General features: G+C 46.3%; 1 long non-coding RNA gene across 1 annotated transcript in view; it reads right to left on the bottom strand.

The window, feature by feature from the left end:
- LOC130681036 (uncharacterized) overlaps positions 1–21,803 on the bottom strand; it is a 37,321-nt gene extending 15,518 nt beyond the window's left edge. The window contains exons 1-3 of the long non-coding RNA XR_008994078.1: positions 21,747–21,803; positions 17,947–18,139; positions 11,945–12,079 (exon numbers count right to left, since the gene is read on the bottom strand). This is a non-coding gene — a long non-coding RNA (uncharacterized LOC130681036). The remainder of the gene's footprint in view (positions 1–11,944; positions 12,080–17,946; positions 18,140–21,746) is intronic.
- Between the last annotated feature and the right edge of the window lie 2,736 nt (positions 21,804–24,539).

Raw genomic sequence — 24,539 nt, 5'->3', positions numbered from 1 at the left:
TAATATTTGATAAAGGAGACATGGACATACAGTGGTGAAATGACAGTCTCTTCAACAGATGGTGCTGGCAAAACTGGACAGCTACATGTAGGAGAATGAAACTGGACCATTGTCTAACCCAATATACAAAATTAAATTCACAATGGATCAAAAACCTGAATGTAAGTCATGGAACCATTAAACTCTTAGAAAAAAACACAGGCAAGAACCTCTTAGACATAAACATGAGTGACCTCTTCTTGAACATATCTCCCCGGGCAAGGGAAAGAACAGCAAAAATGAACAAGTGGGACTATATTAAGCGGAAAAGCTTCTGTACAGCAAAAGACACCATCAATAGAACAAAAAGGAACCCTACAGTATGGGAGAACATATTTGTGAATGACAGATCCAATAAAGACTTGACGTCCAAAATATATAAAGAGCTCACACGCCTCAACAAACAAAAACAAATAATCCAATTAAAAAATGGGCAGAGGAACTGAACAGATGGTTCTCCAAAAAAGAAATACAGATGGCCAACAGACACATGAAAAGATGCTCCACATTACTAATTATCAGAGAAATGCAAATTAAAACTACAATGAGGTATCATCTCATACCAGTAAGGATGGCTGCCATCCAAAAGACAAACAACAACAAATGTTGGTGAGGGTGTGGAAAAAGGGGAACCCTCCTACACTGCTGGTGGGAATGGAAATTAGTTCAACCATTGTGGAAAGCAGTATGGAGGTTCATCAAAATGCTTAAAACAGACTTACCATTTGACCCAGGAATTCCACTCCTAGGAATTTACCCTAAGAACGAAGCAATGAAGTTTGAGAAAGACAGATGCACCCCTATGTTTATCACAGCACTATTTACAATAACCAAGAATTTGAAGCAATCTAAATGTCCGTCAGTAGATGAATGGTTAAAGAAGATGTGGTACATATACACAATGGAATACTACTCAGCCATAAGAAGAGGGCAAATCTTACTATTTGCAATAACATGGATGGGGCTAGAAGGTATTATGCTCAGTGAAATAAGCCAGGCAGAGAAAGACTAGTGCCAAATGATTTCACTCATCTGTGGAATATAAGAACAAAGGAAAAACTGAAGGAACAAAACAGCAGCGTAATCACAGAACCCAAGAATGGAATAAGAGGTACCAAAGGGAAAGGGACTGGGAAGGATGGGTGGGTAGGGAGGGATAAGGGGGGGTAAAAAGAAGGGGGGTATTAAGATTAGCATGCATGGGGGGTGGGAGAAAGGGGAGGGCTGTACAACACAGAGAAGACAAGTAGTGATTCTACAACATTTTGCTATGCTGATGGATAGTGACTGTAAAGGGGTTTATAGGGGGGACCTGGTATAGGGGAGGGCCTAGTAAACATAATATTCTTCATGTAAGTGTAGATTAAAGATAACAAAAAAAAGAAAGAAAGAAAGAAAAGGGGGATTACTCCCTGATAGGATAAATCTAACTGTAAATCAAGATTAATGCATGCTTTAAATATCCTTAATTTTGATCACTTAAAGGGTGTCAGATGATTGGCTATGGAGGTACACTTTTCTGATAATATTCCTTTATCTTAAAAGAAAAAAAAAAAGCATTTCCTGTGTGGTGACCTCCAATGAGTTCTACACAATGGTATAAAGGACATATCAAAGTGTGGGCAAAGCGTCTGTTTGTGTTTATACAGAGGATCAAAGCCTAATTTGGCTACCCAGAAAATGAACTAAGATACGATATGAAGAAGAACTTTCAACATCAGCACTCTCTGGAAGAGTCATACCAGAAGATGATCATCAAAAAACCTCAACAAAGATCCAGGCGATGCTGCAGTTGTAGCTGCATTCATCCCACCGGTTCCTGGACTTGCCATTGGAATGAAGAAGGAGATATCTAAGCTGGCCTGTGCATACAGTAAAATAACAAATTTGACTGGATCTATACTGTTGGAACTCAACCAAGAATTAGGAGAAGTGCAAGTTGCAGCGCTCCAAAATCTTACAACTACAGACTATCAACTGTTAAAAGAACATATGGGATGTGAAGAGTCCCCAGGAATGGGTTGTTTTAATTTGACTGATTTCTCTCAGACTGTTCAAGTTCAGTTGGACAATATCCATCATATCATAGATAAATTTTCACAAATGCCTAAGGTGCCTAACTGGTTTTCTTGGTTTCACTGGAGATGGCTGGTAACTATAGATCTGCTTTGGTTATGTAACTGTATTCCTATTATGTTAATGTGTGCACGCAATTTAAGTAGTAGCTTAAAACCTATACATGCTGAAGTTACTCTACAAGAAGATATGTCAAAGAAATAATCAATCTTCCCATGTTTTCTTCCATCTGCTACCTCTATAGCTTTTCTTCTTCCTTCCTAACTACAACCCTTAAATAGAAATCGTGCCTCAAATCGAACTTAACGAGTATCATAATTCTTCCAAGTGATAAAGACACCTCAAGAGAAATGCTGGGCATAGAAGCCACAGGGCATAAATCTGCAAAGAAGTAAAAAGCTAACCTTTTCAAACAATATGGCTTCTCTCTCACTTACCAACTTTACATTTCCCTGTATGGCCCCGGAAGATGACTGGTTAGCCAGAGACGGGTAAGATTCCTCAAGGGAGGAACAACCTAAGACAGGCACAGTCGCAGGGGGGCCATCAGGTGAGAAATTGGGGATCAACAGAGGTGAGGCTTAGAACCTCTCCCCCGATGTTTTGAGAGAAATCTTCTGCATCCGTGGATGTTTTGTTGCCCTTGTCTAGCTTGGATTAACACTTAGTCTACAGGCACACACCTGATCATCTACATTTGCTCTCTTACAGCACTAAACTATGTTTTCTACCTTTATCTTGCATCTACCTACCACTTCAGCATTTTATTAATAATAATAATAATAATAAGGGAGAAATGTGGGATTCACATATAAATCAAGTATAAAAATCAAACGAATATTCATTTTTGACCTGTTTATAGTTCATAATGCGTGATCAAAACCGAAAGTTTCTGTGATGACTGCCCTTGTACTGTTCACCATGTAAAGAACTTGTTCACTATGTAAGAATTTGTTCACCATGTAAGAACTTGTTTGTTATGCTTCAGAAGATTGGAGACTGATGAGAATTAGGCTTGGGGTGGATTAATGATTGTGCATTGAGCATTGAGTCCCCTATACAGAATTTTATTTTTGTTAACAACCATCTGATCAATAAATATAAGAGATGCCCTCTCAGAAAAAAAAAAAACCTTTAAAAATAAGCATCTTATTTTACATGCCTTACTGTGTGACCTTGAGCAAGTTCCTTTGCTCCTCTGTGCCTCATGGTCTTTCATGTGGAATGAGGATAAAAAATATAAACTATTTCCTTTGGTTATCGTGAGAATTAAATGTGGAGCATATAAAATATTTAGGGATGAGCTCGGCTCACAGTACGTGCTCCATGCATGTTTTGTATTATTGTTAGCATCCTTCGCCCACATCTTCCTGTTTCCCTTTCTTCTCTCTCAATCCTAATCTCCTTTTCTTGTTTTGAGCCACTGAAGGATCATCACTAGCAGATGATGAGCACCTGCCCTTCTGCAGTTTCTGCACGTCCTCTGGCTTTTTCTGAACTCCAGGAGCGCCTATGATCTGGGTGACTGACAGTTCATCACAGAGAACCCTGTGATGGGTTTTCTACTGGTGTCGGAGCAGTTATTCCAATCTTCCCTTGCTCCTCTCTGCTTTTATTACCATTATGTCTCATCAGGCACTAAGCAGTGACTAAAGGCCTTCTCTCTCATCAGTGATAGTGAGAAGGAAAGGCAGCTACTTGCTGCTTCTGCTCGTGATAGACCCAAACTGCTCAGCTCGGGGCAAACACCTCTTGGCACTACTCCTTGAGGTCGAGAAGAGAATCATTATTCATGAGGTTTTGGGCACTGCGCTAGTAAATTAAATGCCTGGAATATAAAACTAAACACAATGTCTGTCCTTGCCCTTAGGAAGCTTACCATTTGCTGGGGAATATGGACAATGACACGACAATAGATCTCAGTGTTGCAAGTACAGGGTGCTGGGAAGCGCATGGGAGGGACATGAGCTGGGGGATGAGGGTCCAGGGAATGAGAGCTTAAAGGAAGCTTAGAGCATTGTGCAGAAAGAGACCCAAGGCAGGCCTGAAGCCTGGCTATTGATTTTAAAAAATACAGTCTCATATTAAAATTCTGGAATGTTCTGAGATTGTTTCTTGCAGTTATATTGTACCAGGTGGGCAACATACAGCCACACCAGAGAGTAGTTTTTCCACACAGGAGACTAGCAAAGCTGAGCTTTATGCCTGGCAGAATCCACCCTCCAAGTGATCATATCATCAGCAAGCCTGTGGAACTTGGGGCCAGGGAATGCAGAGAGGGGAGCTAGCTTCCACAGCTGACCGCATCTCTTCCCAGCCGTGCATCGACTGATGTCACACTGGTGACTGGATATTGGCCACAGTGGGGGGTATTTACACCACAGCAATTGGAAAATGCAACATACCAGGGCTTTCTTTTCCAGGGCCAGTTGTTGAGACATTTATCAGCACACCATCGGCAGGATGTACCACCTCACCAGTCTTTGTGTCTTATGCCACTAAAGAAACTTTTCTCCATTACTTCAGACACCTCTTGTACAGCACTTTAAATCTTCTGGGTCCTCTTCACACTCTAGCTACTGCTGCTAGGACCAACTTCGTGCAGGTGCAACCTGGCCGTGTCGGGCCCTGCCTCCTGGCTCCAAGAACATGCTTGCAATGGCAGTGAGCAAAGCAGGCTATTATTAATGAATGGGTTTTCAAAGGCATGCTTCTCAGCACCGCAGGCCTCTCATAAGCTTATGACCACGTTCGGGGAAGCACAGACCTAGGAGAGGGGCTAAGTCATACTCACAAAACACTGAGGGAAGATCCAGTAACACAACAAACCTAAACTGCATCTAATGATATAAACAGAGAATGATGATGCGGGGAAGCCTGCCAACATAGAAAACAGGGCAAACAAAATCAAGTTTTAAATAATAGAGCAACAGAGGATTCTACAAAATCGTAGCAGGAAAACAACATAAAATTGATCTGAACAGAGAAATGATCTCGGCTGGGGTAGCAGGGACCAGCCCATGTGTGCTCTTAGAAGCTTCCTCCAGGGAAGACCTGAAGAAATACAGCTTGATTAAGAAATACAGTTAGAGCCTTGGCAAGGAGAGAAGGACAGTGAGGGCAACGTCAGGCATCGCCTCTCAGCTGTTCTTGTGCTGTCTTGACTCTGCCTCAAATTATTTTCTTTCTTCAAGATTATTTTCTTCCTTTCTCCATGCCAACACACTTAATGTCACGTTCCCCTTTTCAGTCACATGTAAGTTATTTCAAGATTCAGAGCCCCTAAGCATTCGACTCTCTTTACAAGTCGTCAGCAACTTGTAAACATAAAGCCCAGCCCCCCAACAGACAGAGGGTGATTTATGGGGGTCTGCAGCCACGTAACTATTCCAGCAGAGCTGGGTTCCTCCTGTCTGCCACCAGCATTTCCCAGGAGCCTCTCCCGCTAGTGAGCCAGCAGCACTAGTGCCGATCACCCACTTCCAAGTCTGCGGCACCCCTCGCTGGCCCTCCTTCATAGTGCACCGCCTTCTGCCTCTCCAGGGCCTACTTCTGGGCTTGGTAAATAGGAGGTGCCCAATCAGTGCAAGTTGGTTTCCAAGTGAAGGAAAAAGGATTGCATCCAACCACATGGAAATGGAAAAGAGTATTTTCTTAAATAAAAAATGGGTCAAGGATGGAATTCCTGTGCAGCCCAAACAATATTGAAAGCACACTTCTTTACCCAAAATTTGTATACTAGTTAAAAAGTCAAGAACTGCTCTAAGTCTCTAGGGAATTTAAGAAGTGTTATGGACTGAGTGCCTCCGCTCCAAAACGCCTCTGGGTTGCAGCCCCACCCCACAATGATCCAAAGCAAATACTTGCTCCATTTTGTCATGACATCATGTCCCTCCTCACTCAAGGATCGTAACATACTCCTAATTTGCTCACGTAAGCTCATGAGCAGGCCTGGGGTACTCACAATTACAAGTGTGTGTGTGTGTGTGTGTGTGTGTGTGTGTGTGTGTGTGTGTAAAATGTGTAAGAATAAAGCTAGGAATGGGGTACATTAAAATATTAACTGTTTAGGTTGGCACAATTATAGGTGATCTCTTTTCTTTGTTTCTATTTTCCAAATGTCAGATATTGTGGCTACATGATGTTTATATAATTTATTCTCTTGACTGCAAGAAAGACATGAGGTAAACACATAGGCCAGGAGCACATAGACGTGCTGCACACGTACTCACCAGATGCCGCGTGAGCCCCGGGAAAGGCAGCCTGGCTTGGGTTCCTGGTCCTACTACCTCGTACAAATCACCTCAGTCCTTCTTTTTAAAGATCTGTACAATGGGTATAGTGCCACCTGTCCTGGCCTGCCTCTGTGGGTTTACTGTGGGGCTCAATGCCCATGAGGTAAGTAGAATGCTGTGCAAACAGAAGGTATATGGATGGGTAGCCTCTTTGAATTGTCACCTTTAGACTTCCCAGCACATCCTCGCATTCAGTGGCTGGGATAGTGAAAGTGGTCATGTGGAGTATGCCCACATGCCAACAAATAAAAGTGTAGTGAAATTAGCCCAGCTACTGCCTACTTTATAGCCAGTGGGGCAAGACAGAGAGGGAGGCGGAATGGCTCAAGGACTGACCTTGGAGTCGGGGAATCTGTGCTGCCACGTGGAGTCTTATCAGCTCTCCTGGCCTCAGTCTTTCCATCTGAAACTTGGATGTAACTACACTAGTCCCGGAGGGCTGAGGTGAGCATCACATGGCTTAATCACCGTATTCCCATCCTCACCCAGCTGATACTGGGTGAGCAAACTCACTGAGTGATACTGTGTGTGAGTGTGCTAGAGAAACTGCAAATGACGCCTGTTTAGGAAGAGAAGCGGAAGGGAAGAAACATAGGAAGTTGTATTAGGCGCCCACTTGGTGGCATTTCTAGACAGCATGGAGTTTGCAGCTTACACATGGCTTTGCAACAGGCTTTAAAACTGGCAGGGAGAACAAGGGTTATCAGCCCCATTTCACAGATGCAGAAAACTAAGGTTTGCAATTCAAAGTTACGTGCAATCAAAGTCACCCTGCAGGTGGGCACTGATGAGCCAGGCTCTTGGAAACCAGTCTCTTTCCCTCAACCAGGGCGCCTCCAACTGGGGAGAGGGGGCCGGCAGGGTGCTGGGACCGCGGCAGAGTCAGCCCTGTCCCAGGGGTGTGAGGCCCTGGTGATGAGCATGTCTCTGGGAAGGAGCCAGACTGAGGGTCAAGTTTTGACTCCATCGCTTCTTGGCTGTGTGACCTCATCCAGGCCGCTTCACTCTCTCTCCAAGCCTCAATCTCCTCATCTGTAAAATGGGGAAATAAACCCTGCAGGATGCAGGACTGCTGTGAGTCTGATGAAACAATGTCTATAAAATGCTAAGGACAGTGCCTGGTACAGAACATCAAACTGTAGCCACTATTGTTACTTTGGCACTTCTCCAGGGCTCCACAGGCAGCTGCTCAGAACCGACTAAATGACTAACCAGAGCCTGGCACTTCCCTGGCAGCGCATCCCGAAACAAGCTACCAGTTTAAGAATCAGACACGAGGTGGTTGGAGGACCCGAGGATCCACACACCAGCATGTGGTTATCATTTGTGCTGCTCAGAGCTTCTGTTCCGTAACGCAACTCCCACAAATGCCTTTGGGAATTAACAAAAGCATAAGGCGAGAGCACCAGTAAGCCTGCTGGCATCATGACAGTGGCAGATCAGGGAGGAAAGCAGCCCTGGGAGGCTCAACTGCAAGAGAGAAAGGCAGGGCCCACCATCCCAACCCTCCTGAGACGGTCACACAGGCTGACTTTTACGGCATACAGGGCGCGCCCGAGACCTCGCCGGCATCTTCTCATGACATTTGCACAACTCCGTAGAGTAGGCACTGCCATTAACCCCCTTCAACAGAAGAAGAAAGCAAAGCCTAGAAAAGAAGTGGAGTGACCCAAGAACTCACAGCTGTACAGGAGGAAAGGAGGTGGAGGAAGGAGGATTTGAACCCATTCTGGAGGCTGCCCTTTCAACCCTGTGCCAGACTTTGAGTCTTCAGCCCTTTACAGTTCACAGCATACTGTTCTCTTGTTGATCCTCTGGTTTGAAGTGTGCCTCACCCAGCCACCCACCCTGCCCTGAGGTCCTAACCCCCAAACCTCACAATGTGAGCTTATTTGGAAACAGCATTGTTGACGATGTAATTAGTTAAGATGAGGTCCACTGGAGTAGGGTGGACCTTAATCCAGTACGACGTATCAGGGGAAATGCGGAGGCAGACACGCAGAGGGAACCCCTGCGAAACGGAAGGCAGAGAAGGGGGTGACACTTCTATAAGCAGAGGGACACCAATGCTTGCCAGCAAGCCACCAGAAACTCAGGGAGAGGCCTGGAAGATTCTCCCTCAACCCTCAGATGGAGCCTTGGCGGCACTTTCTATGGCAGCCCTCGGAAACTAATACACAGCTGCTCTGGGAGAGAGGGTCAGTTCTATCTATAGGCGGGGAAAGGAAGGCTCAGAGAAGTGAGGGGTTAGAGGCCAAGCAGCCAGCAGGTGAGAGGTTAAGAAGCCCTCTGTGTTGTTCTCCTGTTCAAATGATTGTCGCATTTGATTCGAGTTGCTCCTGCTTTTTATGATATGCCCCATTTTGCAGAGTGCTTGACAGTTTACAGGAGTTCAGTACACATGGACTCAATCGCACAATAACCATGCAATCTTTGGTAATGGCAGGGGACGTGGCAGGAGCCACATCCTCGGGGGGAGGGCAAGTAAAGAGGGAGGAGGGTGGGTTCCCGAAGGTGGAAGTTTAGGCAGCATCCACCGCACGTTCGCCTGCCTGGACGTGACCTTTGTTCCTGCATCCCTTATGTTCTAGCAGTCAAATGACCTTGGTCTGCAGCACAGTATCCCTCTTGTCTGGTCTAGCGAATATAAAACAGTCAGAATCCAAGATGAACACATTCACAGGTGCCTCAGAAAATACCTGAAAACAGTCCAGGTGCCACCTAGCAACTAAGACATGGGATGCGGTTCCTCCATCACTTTGGGCGGCAAACAGAAGCGAGCAGGCATTTCCAACCTAAGGAAGCAGCAGAATCTTGCCTGGGTCTTTTAGAAACACAGCCAAGAACAGCCTCCATCGACTTTGTCCTTGGCTCACAAGGAAATCCAGTTCTGCCATGTATTTTCAGCCAAATGACAGGCTTGAAGGCAAGAGCGACCAGTTTTTTCTTAACAGAAATGTATTTGGAGATGAGCTCCAGACCTCCAGCAAGGAGCGCTGCGCTGGAAGGCACCCAGTTCTGCAACACGCAGGGGTCTCCGGTGAAGGCGAGAGGGTCTGGTGAGGGCCTGCAGGGCAGAAGCTGCACCAGGCTGACAGAAACGCCGGCCCCGAGGCCCCGGAAAGCTTCTGCACAGCCCTTCTGTGTTCTCCTTGCTTGGGGTCTTGCCTAAGAGTCCCTCGCCCCAAATATCTCAACTCTGGGGCACACACTTGCAATGTGCTGTAAGCAGAAGAGCCGGCAAGCACGCACTGTCTGTCGAGCATTAGGTCAGACACCTTTTGTGCCTAAAGTCATCAGATTCCTTCGCTTAGGAACTGCTGGGAGATACCATTATTCTCTCCATCTGCCATAGGTAACTGTCCACGAGGGGAGCAAGCCCGTGGGACCCAAAAGCTGGAATTTCTGACCCGGGTTGGGGCCTTAGCAAGTTTGGGGGATATCGGGGATGTTTCTGCAGAAGAGCCAGCACCATTGCTGAGTCCTGAACGGTAAGCGGGAATTTTGCAGGAGGACAGGGACGGGGCAGGGCGTGAGAGGTTGAGAGAAGTGCATGAATAAAGGCCAGGAGGCAGCAGAGACTCCGGTGTTGGAAGAACCGCAACGGCCCGGCATGGCTGGGGGGATGACGGTGCAGTCGGGCAGCTAGTGGGAGCATCTGCCTGCCCAGTTTCCTCCCCCCTGCCCTCAAGGCCCAGCCTTGCTGCCCTCCCCTCCCCTTTATGCTTGGCTGGATGCAGCTTCTTCTGTGCTTGGATATGCCAACCCCTCTCCCCCCAGCCTCCAGGCCCTTGCCCGGGCTTGGTGCACGCCGAGGTCACATGCACTCAGCTCTCTCCCCTGTCTCTCTGCGACTGGAATTGTCTGGCTCTTCACCTTCACCACCCTGGCTGCTCCTGGAGTGCAAGCCCTGGTGTTCTCACTTGTGAAGTGGATTTTAAAGCCCAGCCTTTGCAAGAATGTGCTGGTTGGATGACATATTAATTTCCAATTGTTGCTGTAACATAGGACCACAAACTCGGTGGCTTAACACAACACAAACGGACTGTCTTACAGTTCTGCAGGTCAGAAGCCTGAAATGGGTCTCTGCGTTCAAGTCAGGTGTCGGCAGGACAGGTTCCTTATGGAGACTTTAGAGGAGAAGCCCATTCCCGCTTCCGTCAGCCGCCTGCGTTCTCTGGCTAGTGGCCCCGCGTCCCATCGCCGTTGCTCTGTCTCCTGTGCTGCATCCCCTTCTCTGCCTCTGGCTCGCCTGCCTCCTGCTGATGAAGACTCTTGGGATTGTATCAGGCCCACCCAAAATATCTAGGGCAATCTTATCATGAAACCTTCGACCACATGTGCAAGGTCCCTTTTGCCATATAAGGCAACACACTGAAAGACCTCAAGGATTAGGATGTGGCCATCTTGAGGGGCCATAGTAAATCCTCTAGCAGTGGCGGTAGGAACAAGCACCCAGCCCTCTCCTCTCATCTCCACGTGACCGTGGGCTCGAATCGCCTGTGGACAGCCCTACCTGCACGTTCTACCATCACTTCAAGTCAAACTCACGTCTAAGCGTATCAGTTTTTGCACAGCAGCTTCCGCCCTTGCCGCTGCTGACTAAACTGGTAGTGCCGGCACCCCCTCTCCCGGCCTCCCGGGTTAAAAGACCACCGTCATCTCTGACTCTTGCTTCTCCTTTGGCTTTTGTTTCTAGTGACTCAGATACCCCTCTTCTCTCTTATTCCACTGCCCCCACTTCTGTCTGGGGCTTACCTCCCGTGCCTAAATGTGTCCCGTGGCCCCCTGGCCAGACCCGCTGCCCCAAGTCCGTGCTCCAAACTGATGTGCACAGGGGCACCACACATTGCCTGCTTTGAAGCGATGCTTTTAAATTACTCTCCCCACACCCAGGTGTGCCTCCAAGGAGTGTCTAAACCTTTAAAGGAGGTGTATGCCAGCCAGTTGCCACCTGCCATAGTTAAGTGGAATGTCCACGGTTTCTTCTTAAGTCTTTCTCTGAGTTCGAGTTTGGGCATCGGTTTCAGATGCTTGGCTTCATCCTCTCCAGACTTCCCAGGCTGGCGCTGGAGTTGAAGCCTGCAGCCTTTTTGAAACTGACAATCACACCCCCACTCAGCCTCGCCTCTTGGGTCATTCCACCTTCTCTGCTGCTGGTGTTCAACATTAATTTTCCTTTTATCAAGTCAACCTTTTGCTCTGACACAGATAAGGGTGCCTGGCAAGCTCAGCATCACATGATTTTTCCTTCATTTATTCTTTTAAGCAGACCTATCTCTGTGTATAAGTTTTGCGATGGCATACGATGAAAGATACCCATATAATTAAACCATGACTATTAACATGAAGATAAAAATGCAGGGGTCACATAATGAGGAATTAGGGGCACTTACATCAAATAAGTGAGTGCATTTGGATAGTGGTGTTCACAACGGTCCAGGTAAGGAGAGATCCACAGGGAAGGGCGTGGGTAACATAGTTTAGTAAAAGGCGAATCGTGCCAGGTTGCTGGGAGGCGAACTTTTTCTTACCTTCAAACAGAAGGATGACATCGTCTCACCGACCAGCTTCAGGAGACTCCTGCCCAGATGAGAGCGTCTTGCATGTCTGCGTGGTCCCACAGGGGAACCTCTGGCCACGTGTGGCTACTGGCCTTTGAAACATGCCTGATAGAATTAGGGAATTGGATTTTTAATTTGACTTAATCTTAATTCACTAAAATTTAAATAGCCACATGTGGCTAGTGCCATGCATATCACAGAGCTCAATCATAGATGTTTATGTAAATAATGTTATAGAACACTGTAGATAATGCCTTTAATAGAAGATATTGTTTTATAATAAATTATATCAATTATTGTATTATTAATTATAATTGTTTTATTAATATATGATCATTGTTCATTATTTTATTAGATCACCAAGCTCTCCATGCAACCCTGTAGCAGTTTGCTGAGGCTACCATAATGAAAGCTCCCAGACCAGGAGGCTCAAACAGCAGAAGTCAACTTCCTCACAGTCTCCAGGCCAGAAGGCCAAGGCCAAGGGTCAGCAGGGCTGGTTCCATTCCGGGGCATCTCCTGTGCCTGCAGGTGGCCATTTTTTCATGAGTCCTCACATGGATTTTCCCCTGTGCATCAGTAGTGTCTGTACATCCTAATTCTCCTCTTTTTTAGAGGGACACCACTCAGATTAAATCAGGGGCACCCACAGGCCTCATTTTAACTTCTTTAAAGGCCTTCTCTCTAAACACAATCACATTCTGAGGTCCTGAGGGTTGGGGCCTCAACAAATGAACTTAGGAAGCCCATTTCCACTCAGAACAGGGCCCTCTGCATACTATTCAATGGCCGGTGGGAAAAGACACTGAATCGGAGGCCATGGCCACACAGCCCAGCTGTGGGCCTTCCCAGTATCATGCTTGGGACCAGGATGGGCTTCTGGGAATGGAAAGATCACATGGTGAATGCTCAGCCCCCCTCCCTCACCCACAATATCAACTCAGACTCCTGTGCTTGGCAGCAAAGCCCTCCAAGAAACGACTCCATTGACCAGAACCAGCCTATTTCCTCTCCCGCTCAGCCAGTCGCCTCTGCTTTGTTAGGTCACTCCTGTCAGCCCTAACCCACCCCAGACTCGCTCCGACTTCGGGGATTTGGTTCGCAGTGTCCCTCCTGCTTGTAATACCTCGTTTTATTTTTTTCACTCTGACTCTGTATCCTTCCAATCTCAACAAAGTCCCACCTTATGCTTGAAACCGCCTCTGGACATTCACTCTCACTTAATATCATTCTTTGTCATTTTCAAATCCGGTGGCACCTGAAAACACCCCATGACTGAACGCTAAGCTTCTCATTGTTTCATAGGTCTTAGTGCTGCTCCGAAACTAGATCATAAACTCCAGGGTCAGGAAACAAAGCCTATTCCTTCTGTAGACTTGACATCCTAAAATAGTACAGCAAACAGCAGGTGCTCAATAATGTCACTGCTGCTTGGTTGACAAATATAAGTATTTTTTTGTCCCTTTCTCACTTCTGAACTGTTTGGAGAGATTAACTTTTTTCCATCTTAAAGTACAGTTGCACATTTAATATCTGGTAGCAAATCTGGGTCTGGGGCATATCCGCTCTGCTTCATGTATTAAATTTACAATAAAGTCAGGACAGATGGCTAAAAAGATATATATCTTTTTATATCTCTGATATTATTAAATCTTCTAGTTGGAGGGCTCAGAGAGCCCAGGAAAGTTTTCTTTTAATCTCTATAGGCTTTATATTCTGTAGATGAAATTATAGAACTGGCCTGAAAAGCAGTTGGTGAAATCGTTCACCAAAGGGTAGGGGGAGGGAACATTATACTCCTCCTTCTGAGGGTCACAAGTTATAAACATGCTCAAGCTCTCCAAGCCCAGAAGAGCTGTGTGGGCCTGGCAGATAGCTGAGTTTGGCCCAACTGCAGTTCTGAACAGAGGCCTGTAAATATTTCAGAAAAGAACCCTCAGGAAGTTGGTGGGTGTTACCGAAGAGTGGCTGTGGACGTTCGTGTTGGCAAACAGGCAACAGTTGTCTGTCTCTGCCCTGTGGATTGACTCGCCTGCTGTGGGACCTAGGATTCCTTTGTTTTCCTGGTGACTGTCTTAACCCATATGGCTTCTTTTAAACCACTAGTTCTCAACTAGGGGAGGTTTTCCCCCTCACCGCCACCCCCATTCCAAGTAGGGTGGCATTTGATAATGTCTAGACATACCTTATATTGTCACAGCTGATGGTGGAGATGCTCTAGGCTTCTCACAGGTAAAGTACAGAGATGCCACTAAACATACTACCATGCAGAGAAAGGATTAGTCAGCCACAATGTGAGTTGTGCCCAAGTTGTCTAAAGTAGTAATACCTTGTTTTAGTATAGCTGGTTCATTCATTCAACAAACACTTGACTGTCAAGCAGAAAATATTAAAGTGGTCATATCTTCCTGTATTCACCTACTTAATCAAGTATGCCTGTTTAATGAGCAGCTATTCTGTACCAAGTACTGGGATCTCGAGCAGCACATTCAAGGGCTTTCTTCATTTAGGTCTTACATTCCCCTGGAAGGGAGACAGAATCTAACCAAGTCAACCAACAGATGAACGAGATCATTTCAACCAGTGATAATGCAATGAAGAATATCCGGCAGGGTAAAGGGAGAGCAAATGACCCGGGCAGACGTGGCTGTAGGGGATGCTACCTTCAGGAGGGGCCTTGGGGGGGCCTCTCTCTATTGGTGGCATGGAAGCTGAGACATGCATGAGAAGCAAGCAGCTCTGTGACACTCTAGAGGAGTGTGTAAACTAGAGGAAGCAACAGGTTCAAAAGCCCAAGACAGGAAAGCCTTGGGTGGGTGCCAGGAACAGAGACGCGTGCCACAGAAGCTGGGATAGTGGAGGTGAGGTGGGGGGAGTGAGGCCGGTGAGAGGGCGGGAGTTAAGACTGGGCAGGGCTGCACCAGGCAGGGAAAGGCATGTAGACGCCGTTTCAGGGCAGTGTTAGGCTGTGGGAGGATTTAATCAGGGTGGAGGCGACCTGGGCGAGGCGGTGATGAGCCCACTAGGGCAGCTGGGCAGAGAGTGCCCTGTGGGGTCAGGCAGGAGGGGGGCGTCCAGCTCCGGCTACACTGCCATGAGCAGAGATGAAAGGAAGTGGGTGAACTGGGGAAGTGTTTGCAATGAAGTCCCCGGACTCGCTTGCATCTGACCCCTTACTCAGTCAGCCACGGCTGCCGGCTGTAGCTGCCCCATCCCTGGTCTCTGTGGGTCCTGAGAACCTCTGGTCTGCGTCCTCAGCTGAGCCACACTGACGTGCCCTTGGCTGCCTTACGTGTCTCAGCTGCAGCTGGCCAGGTCCCCCTCTACTCAGAGCTGAGCTTAGTTTAGTGCCCCCTCCCATCTGGATTGAAATCTGGACATTGGACTTCTGCAGCTGGAGCCTGGAACCATGCCTGACAATTTCTGCTGCTTCCCTGGAGGGTGACACCCTTGGGACCACCATGTGGCACCGCTGACCCTGCAGCAGCCTCTCATGGGAACTTAGACGTCTGTCTGGCCTCTGCTGACCCGGAGGCTCTGCGCACCACTCCTTCCTTTGCTCACAGTAATCCCTGGGAAGGGGCCACGTCACTGTCCCTCGCCTCCACCAAGATCTCTCTCTCCTCGTCCCTTTGCTCTTGAGCGTCTCTCTGCCTCGACGCTCTTTTTCCAGTGTTTTGCCTCTTTCATGTCCCAGCTCAGTGACACCTGCTGTTCTGTAAAGTCTAAAGTCACTGTACCGCATGCATTCTCAGTGGGAATGACACCCCCTCAAACGGGTAAAGACTGGTTCTTGGAGGATGGAAAAAATCTTATAAATAAATCTGCAAGCAGATATATAAAGATATATATACAAGACATAGATGGATGATATGTAGGTAGAGTGATAGATATACACAGATGGCATACTTCTGTTTCATAGAGGGGTTTGATTAGGGGGGGAAGTCTGTCTCCCTGGGGGGTAATAATGAAAAGGAGATTGCAAACTGCCTGCCCCTCCCCTTACTTGCCAACATATTCCCTTATTTAATTCCTTCCAGGAACTTACTACAATTGGCAAATACCCTGCTTATTTTTGTTCTCATCAGTATTTGCTGCCCCTTGCAGCCTTCTGAATGTAAGCCCCACGAACCCAGGCCAGGTGACCCTCTGTTCACCGCTGTACCCCAGCACCTGCGCAGTCTAGGCACACAGAAGTTAGTCAACACGTATTTGCTGATACTCAATTACCTCCATGACCAGGGAATGATTTCAAATACTAGAAGAAGGACCCACTAGCCCAACTGGACCCCTCTTGGATTTCAACCCCTCACTTAAATATTACCAGGTCTGTTGGGTCCTTTTTAACACAGGGTTTAAGGATAAGCCTCCCCATCTGCCCCAGAGCCGCATTAATCTCTCAGCCTTGGTCTTGACTATTCCGTGTTCCCTTTTCCCTGACCACTTAGAACCCGGTAACCATGCAGTCCAGCCTGTCTCTACACCACTGAGGTACCACAGTGAATACGATATGGATATCTGACTCATTAAATCAGCATTTTCAAGAAGAGCATTACAATAGGCTACCCATCTTGGAAATTACTCAGCAGAGGGAATGCGTGATTATGTGATTCAGTTTAGCAATGACCTGATCCCGGTGAGCATCTGCAATAGAAAAAGAGACCCTAAGAAAGCAAACCAAAATGTTCACAATGTTGACCATCTCTGGAATGTGGGCTTGCAGTTCATTTTCTCCCTGTGTTCTTGGTTAATTTAGGACTTCCCTACAAGGAGCGTGTGTTTCTTTTATCATAATAAACAAAGGTTTTCGATGGTTGGGTTTTTTAAAGACCATGACACCGCAGTCTCAGGCATAGATACAGGCGTACTCTGGGCCCATAGATGCAGGACCAGTCCTAATAGGTTACAGGGTGACCCCACAACATTTGGGGGTGATTTCTGTATGTATTGAAGCTTTTGGACTTTGGCAATCCTGCTGTTTAGGCAAACAGCCCCAGCTTTCTTGACAGGACAATACCGACCATCCGCTGCACAGAAGTTCCTCAGCTTTTTCAAAGGTGTCCCTGCCTCCCAGAAGTACAAAAAAGCACTTGTACTGTAAGGTGCTCACCGCACAGAATGCAGAAACCAGCCAAGCAAACAAAAAGGATATTCCACGTATTTTAAAGTACTTCCCAGGGGCATCCTGGCTCCCTGAAGCTGACATCATGAAATCCTGACACAAGAAGATTTCTTAAGGAAACGCCTCTTGAAACCTACGCCCCAGCCCTTCATTTCCTCCTCGCAGGGCTGCCGTGACTGGCTTCCCAAGAGCTCAAAGTGTCCTTTGTCCTGAAGGGCTTTCTAGACCCTGGCTGCTCCTGTGGTGCCGGAAACCAGTAATACATCCAGTTCCCGCTTCGCTGTCCTTCAAGGTTCCATTAGGGGTTCTTGATTTTTTTGTGATCGAGAAATGCTTTCAAATACAAGAACTCCTGGCAGATACAAAAAGACTCAGTGCAATACTAGATCCGGCGATTCATTCATAATTACAGTGCCCGTGGGGCAGCTGGCCAGCGAGGCCGCACAGAGGCGCCGAGCATCTGGGTTTAGACCGGTTCCAGCCATGAGCCACTGTCGGCCCTGACCTGGATCTCATATACCCACAAGGTGACCGAAACGGCTCTGTAGCAATGTTCACACTCCCGTGTAGCCGAAGTGAATTGTATTGGACACACCCACTAGAATTTGCTGGCCCGCTTGGGAAGGGTTCAAGGCAAAAATGGTATATTGAGGCGCATGGCTGGAGAACCATCACAGACCTTAAGGTGTTCCTTACATCCACTCTCCTATAGGACAGGGACTCTTAGGACTCTCATTTAAAACAGACAAACCTGGAGAATAGTCATTTGCTAAAAGACTGTATCTGGCTGCCCAGGTCTGCCTAGATGGAAAAGAAGAGATTATTTGCTGGGGAAAAATGCCACGCTCACCTCCTCCAGGGCCCACATGGAATCCACCACGGGCTTGGTCTTCTTCTGGTTGTAGAGCCCGATGAGCTTGTCCACCACTCCTCGAATGAGGCCTGCACGGCCCTGTTTGAAGAGCACATTTACAAGGGAAAACCCCGCGATGACTGTTCTCTTCGTACCGCTTGATGGGGTTCACTTTCTCAACCTGCCACCCCTGGAAGGAGAGAGGGTGCCACGTTACAAGGACTCGAGGCCAGGCCGGGTTTGTTGCACTGCAGGGTGAACAGGGCTGCAGGGACCAGGTTCCCGCTGGCCACGTGGCAGCTCTAACTGCTGATGCATCTTCCTAAGCATCCATTTGGCCAGGCACTATTGTGAGCGCACGGTGATGCTTATGAGAAGAATCTAGGTGGGAACAACTACGAGGCCTTATGTCACTGGAACATGAAGGCATATGATGAGTGTCACCATCAGCTGTAGGGCTGAATGCTGGCTCGACAGCACGCTCCGTTTTACTGGCTGTGATTCATTTTTCTCAGCTGCATACGGTGGCAGGATATTGCCTCCGAGGTGTCCTGGGAGGATTGAGTGTAAAGCGTTAGGCTTAGTGAATGGTGGTGGTGGTGGTGACAGGGTCGGTGAAGGGAGTAGAGTGGCAGAGAAGTTCCAGAGTGTGGCGGCGACTCGGTGGGAGTGACGCTTCTGACTACAGGAGCGGGTTTTCTAGCAGGGAGTGGTGGCAAGCCTGCAAAGGTGGGTAGGAGTCCGTCAGATGAAGCAGAGTGAGGCAGGGTAAGGGAAGAGGGAGCAGCACGGCAGGGCCACCAGGCCCTCGTATCAGTGCTTCTCACCTGGGGGACTTTGGACCCCCCATGGGACATATGGTAATGTTGGGGGCCTTCTTTTGCTGAGATGCCCGGAGGGAAAATCAATGGCATCTAGTGGGTAGAAGCCAGAGATGCTCCTAAACATCCTACAGGCACAGGAAAGCCCCTCACACAAAGAATTATCCAGCCCCAAATGTCACTAGCCCCAAAGTGCTAGGTGGGACACACTTAAGTAGCAAAGATGGCTGCTCTTTCTAGTCTCTCATCTCCCACAAGAAAGTAAGTAGGTAATCCATTAACAAACTACAGAAATGGTTATTTAACTGCTTTGTTCTGATTTAATGCATTTCCTTGGGTGCAGGTTAGAATTTAGGAATTCAAAGTTCCAGTTTCTAGAGGGTTCTAAGAGGTGAAATGGTTAGTATCAGCTTAATGTAGAAGGCAAAGAGGAATGTGATGGTCATTTGTGAATATTTATAATATTTACATTTTTACTTTATTTGTATCTTGCTATTTCCCAGGATTGGGAGGCTCACAAAAGTAAAAGATCTTGACATATTTTTAAGTGGGAAAATTGTATCGTTAGCAAAATATGTGTGAGAAAGGTTGAAAACAGGAGTAAGTTTCATGCACAAATTCTTTACCAGTGTACATTTCCCCACAGCCTGGAGGCTGGGGAGACATGGATTTGGCCATGAATGGCTTATGCAAAAGCAAAGGTAGGGAAATGGTTAATAACTTGATTCACAGGGTGTCTGCAATCAATGCTCGTGAAAGGAATGCTTGCTGAACCCATGATTGCTGCCCAGTTGTGGTTAAGTGAGTTCAAGAGCTGAATGCCTGGTTTTGAAATCCCAGTTCTGCTACTTACTAGCTGTGCAACTTTAGGCAAATAAGGTATCCTTTCTGTGCACAGTTTCCCTTCTGTACCTCATGGGGTTGTCATGAGGAATAAATGTGTTAATACATGCAGAGTATTTAGAACAGTGTCTGACATAGAGTAGGTTCTCTCTCAAAATAAAATTGTTATATTATCATCTTAAGTTGGAAGAAATGTTTTGATTTTGTGAGTAAGAGCTCTGAATTTGGAGTCAGAATCTCTCTAAACATTAACTTCACCTGTTATTATCACCATCACTATGGTCTAAAAGCAAGTGGCATGTTTGACAAAGAGTTTAACAAGCTCTACAAGTTTTAAGGTGGAACATGGTTAAGGGAGACATTCCTGTGTGATGCCAAATATGTCTTTAATCTCTAAGCCTTTTTCCAATGGATAAAAGGAAGTACCTTTCTAGAACCTTCCAGAGCAAAGTCACCATTCCACTCCTTGGCATGCCCTATCTTCAGTTGGCTTCTAACTGACCAGCCAATAAACGGACCAGGCCTCTGAAAGGCAACACTGTTCACTCTTGACCTCCAAGTATACATAAAGCATCCTGGAAACCGGGACTCCCTCTTCAGCCCGGAGAACCTCAGCCTCCTTCCTGGCTGTTCCGTGAGCGCCCTCATGGAACCTGGGCACGCTGCAATTACTTCATTAACACTGTGTGTTGTGACTGTGCATTTAGGGGAGGAAGGGAAAACACTTCTTACAACTGTATTTAAATAGGGACCAATCTGGTTACCCACAGCAGGCTGTCAGCATCACGTTAATCACAGCCACAGCAATGAAACAGCTGTGAGCGGCGCAAAGCCCGTCTCCAGGGAACACGCTCCTGATGGCAGGGAACACGCTCCTGACGGCATCCTTCCTTAGATTCTGTTCTTGCTCCCTTGCAGATTCTGTACTTGGGCTGATCCTTGACCTGAACTTCAAAGTTCAAATGCAAAGGCAGGTCCTCTAATTCTTGTCACAGGGTAGGGAGCACTAATCATTCCAGAATCAGGGAATGCCTGGGGGGTGATGCTTTTGGCAGTCAGTGTTGGCAATGAGGGGGCATATGGACACCCTAAGAATAAATTCCATACCCATTCCTATGGCCTTCCCTGGCCACCCTATTCACAATGCCTCCATCCTGTTGTTCACTATTTCAGAGCCCATTTCTATCCCTTGCAGAGGTTTTATGACTATTTATATTCGTCTTATTAATATGTTCTACTTATTTCCGTTTGTTTCCCTCATTAGATATAAGTTACAGGGGGTCTAAAATGTACCCATTTCATTGACTGTCATACCCTGGTGTCTGGCACATGCCACAAACAGTAGGTGCTCAGAAGATGCTTGTGAAGCAAGTGAATCAATCAGTGTCGCGCTGGCTGCTTTAGGAGGCTGAGAGGAGACAAGACAAAAGCAAGCTCTTATGAGAAGCAGCGATCCCCTGTTGTGGGGGTGGGGGTAAGAACTGAAGTTCAAGCCCCAACTGGTTTAATTCTAGCAAGTGTTGCTCTCGGTGGGAATGTAGATCTGAGTAGGTTCCTAGTGGGGTGAATGCCCAGAGATGTTACCTCTCATTGCAGACAACATAACCACTGTGTTCAAAGCATGATTATTTACACTAGGGATTCACAAACTTGCTTTTGCCCAAAAATCACCCCAAGAGGTAGCTAAAATTGTAAGATCCCATTTGTATCTCCACTTCAGAAGTATGGAGATAAAGAGAAATTTCAAGTATCCCCAGAAACCTGGGCAGAAAGTAGCCAAACCAAATGGTCAGTCTTTCCAGGGAGCACATAAAATGCACCAATACTAAGTTTATTTTTGACCAATGATTAAAAACACCAACACTTAAGTCATCTCTGTTAAAATGAAAAGGAAGCTTTCTTGAGTTTATCTGACAATCTCTGTGCTTCATTTAGACAAAAGCAACCCAAGTGTATATACAGTCTTGCCCATGTGTAGTGAGAAGGGAAGGAATGCGGGTTTTACTGAAAATGGATGGTGTAGATGAGGGACAAACATGATTTAGTTCATCGGGTCAAATCCTTGGATGGGAGAGCTCACAACATGCAAATCACTGCATGACCAGAGCACGGTCGACGTGCGCAGATACTTACTGATTTTGCAAAGCTAAAGAAGCTCTTGGTCTCTCCAGTCACCAAATTGGATGAACCTGCAAATGAAAGATTCCCAAGTCAAGCTATTGCTAATGAAAATCAGTATCTTTTGCTACACATGGAAGAATGGCAGTTCTTTGGTCAAGAACTTGAAAATAAATGTAATCCAGCCTTGGAAGAAAAAGGGAAATGGATGGGCGGCATCCAGTTGACTTAATTTTAGCCAAGTGTCACTGGCTCAAAGGGGAGGTGATATTTCTCAAGGTGATCATGTCATTACTTTGGAAACAGGTATGTTGCAAAACTGTAGGTGATGTAGGTCATAATAAAATGATGAGTTGCTGAAATGGTTGGTTCTGTTCTTCAAGACTAAGAAGTGAATCCCTGCGTGATTCTCCTTTATGATTTGAATTTGATTCCTTGAGAAGTGAGGAGGTTGGACTCTGACTGGAACTGGGTACTTGCGTGATATGAGAGGTAGGGCTGAGCTAGAATTTAGATGGATGGAAAAAATAGGGTACAGAAGAGTAGGTGAGGGTGAAACAGGTTCAGAAGCCAAGGAAATGGTGTAACCAACATACTAGTTCCAAAGAGGTCTAGGCATAAAGGTGAAAACCACTTGAAGCAAATGTGTGAGAAACAGATTTGCTAATGGAAACAACAGTGTTCAGAAGGCAGATGAAAGGTAGAGTTGGGAAAGATCCCTAAGGTGCTTTTACAAAGAGAAAAGACCCCTTCGTGGGATTCCTGGAGGTGAGAGGGATGAGAGAGCTTTTAACACATCAGATACCATATTGGTGCCCTTTCAAGGAGTTTCCTGCCTTTCCCTAAAGATTGGGAGCAAGTCCTTCTCAGAGAACTGTTATTTAGTGAAAATACAATGTCTTAAACTTAATTATTTGGCCTGTGTTAAAAAGTTAGTTAATTGCTCCTCCTGCTTTTATGGGGTAACTGCCACCAAACATTACGGTACCAGACTTTGATTACTTAGCAATCAAGAATGATTGTAATCTATTAGGTACTTATGAGATGATCTAGTTGTATTCTGCCGATATGATAACTGGTAAATAAGTAAGGATGAATCAATTATCCATCTGCATTTGACTCACATGTTAGCCACATCCGGTATCCATCCCTACATTGTGCCTTGACATTTATAGATTCTTTTAGCAATAGCAGTGATTTTAAAATTATGTATCCACCTGCAAAGACTATGAAATGTGTGGCCACTATTGAGAATCCCAGAACATTTCAGCAGTGGGAAGCTTATTCCTTCTACCTGCCATAAAGATGATGACAAAAAGATGCTGGACCATCTGTACTTCTCAAATACCTTTTGTAAGCTTCTCAGCTTATAGCAAGGAAATGAGTATTTTTTTCCTGAGTTGTACAGAGCTAAGGCTTAATTTTCTATTGTACCTGCAGGGGACAGAGGTGCCAAAAATCTGAAACATCATATAATCTTAGTATCATTCAGCTTTAGAATGTGACATCTTGCTTCAGATATGCTTTTTTTTACATGATGACGACTAATGTGTGCATGCGTGTGACAGAAGAGAAGAGGGAGAGGAAGCTCTGGAACCTCATTCTGCCAGAGAAAACCTTTCATAAGCCCCCTAAATCCAAGAGCATGTAAGTGGCTGCAAAAGCAGATGTGCACGCCCACCATCCAGGGCTTCTTTCTTGACTGAGACATACAGGAGTAGGTCAAAGGGAGGAGGGTCTGCACTTTGCACCTTCATCTCCAGGACTAAAGAACCTCCCTGAAAATCCTCGTATCTCAGCCGCTCCTCCCCATCCAACTGTGAGTCCTTCATTCCTTCATTTTGAACCTCCTTTGAAGCCACTAATATTTCCCATCAGCACCTTCTGTAGTCAAGTCCCAGCTCAGTAACTATACTGGCTTGGCCTTGCTCTATCCTGTTTAGAATGAGGAGTATTCATGGGGGTAATAGGGCAGTAGGCACATATGTTACTCTAATAATTGAAAATAACAGCAATAGTCATATTATAGAAAACATGTAAAAATTAAATCCCCCAATCTCATTATCACAACATATCAACATATTTCATTTTCCAGAGCCTTCATCTGTAAGCACACGTGCAGTGTCCCCTGTCACTGGCCATGTCCCCTGCTTCTCTTGAGCACTTGCCATATAGAATGTAGGTTCCCAGTGGTTTGAGAAGGCTGAGACCTTTCCCAGTGTTGTCCCCACAGAGGCAATCCAAAACAACGTCCACTCCTTCAGCAGAAATTCTAGATGGTGTGAACACAAAGAAAAATTCTGTTACCTGTCAGGGTCCAAACTGTCATTCCCTTTCCCTCCTTGTGTCCTGTCGTTCACTCCCAGAATCACAGTGAGAGCTCTCAGAATTGCAATAAAGAGGGCCAGAGTCCAAGAAGTAGATTTACCCTCCCGGGTACAACTATAATAATTTCTCAGGGTTGGAGATGGCTCAGAATCTGGCTGGTGGCTGATAATTAGGAATCAGCCTCCGGTTGAGAGAACAAGCTTGGGCGTCAGTCAGTTTGAATTGCTGTCTAGCCATTTCACTCAACTTCAGAGCCTTCGTTTCCGCCTTTGTGAAGTGGAACGAGCAAGTTGCTTTGTCAAGAATGAAATGAGGTGACAAATGAAATGCTTGGCCTACTGCCAGCCACATAACCATCACACCATAAGTCAACTCCACAGGCATGTTCGGGGAACCAGAGCCAGGCTCTGTCCAAGGTGCTGAAGAGAGAGCAGCAAACATAACCAACAAGTTCCCTGTCTTCATGGGGCTCCTGATTTA

This window comes from Manis pentadactyla, chromosome 15 (assembly GCF_030020395.1).
Source record: "Manis pentadactyla isolate mManPen7 chromosome 15, mManPen7.hap1, whole genome shotgun sequence".
NCBI lineage: Eukaryota > Metazoa > Chordata > Mammalia > Pholidota > Manidae > Manis > Manis pentadactyla.
This window is presented reverse-complemented; position numbering and strand designations above follow the sequence as displayed.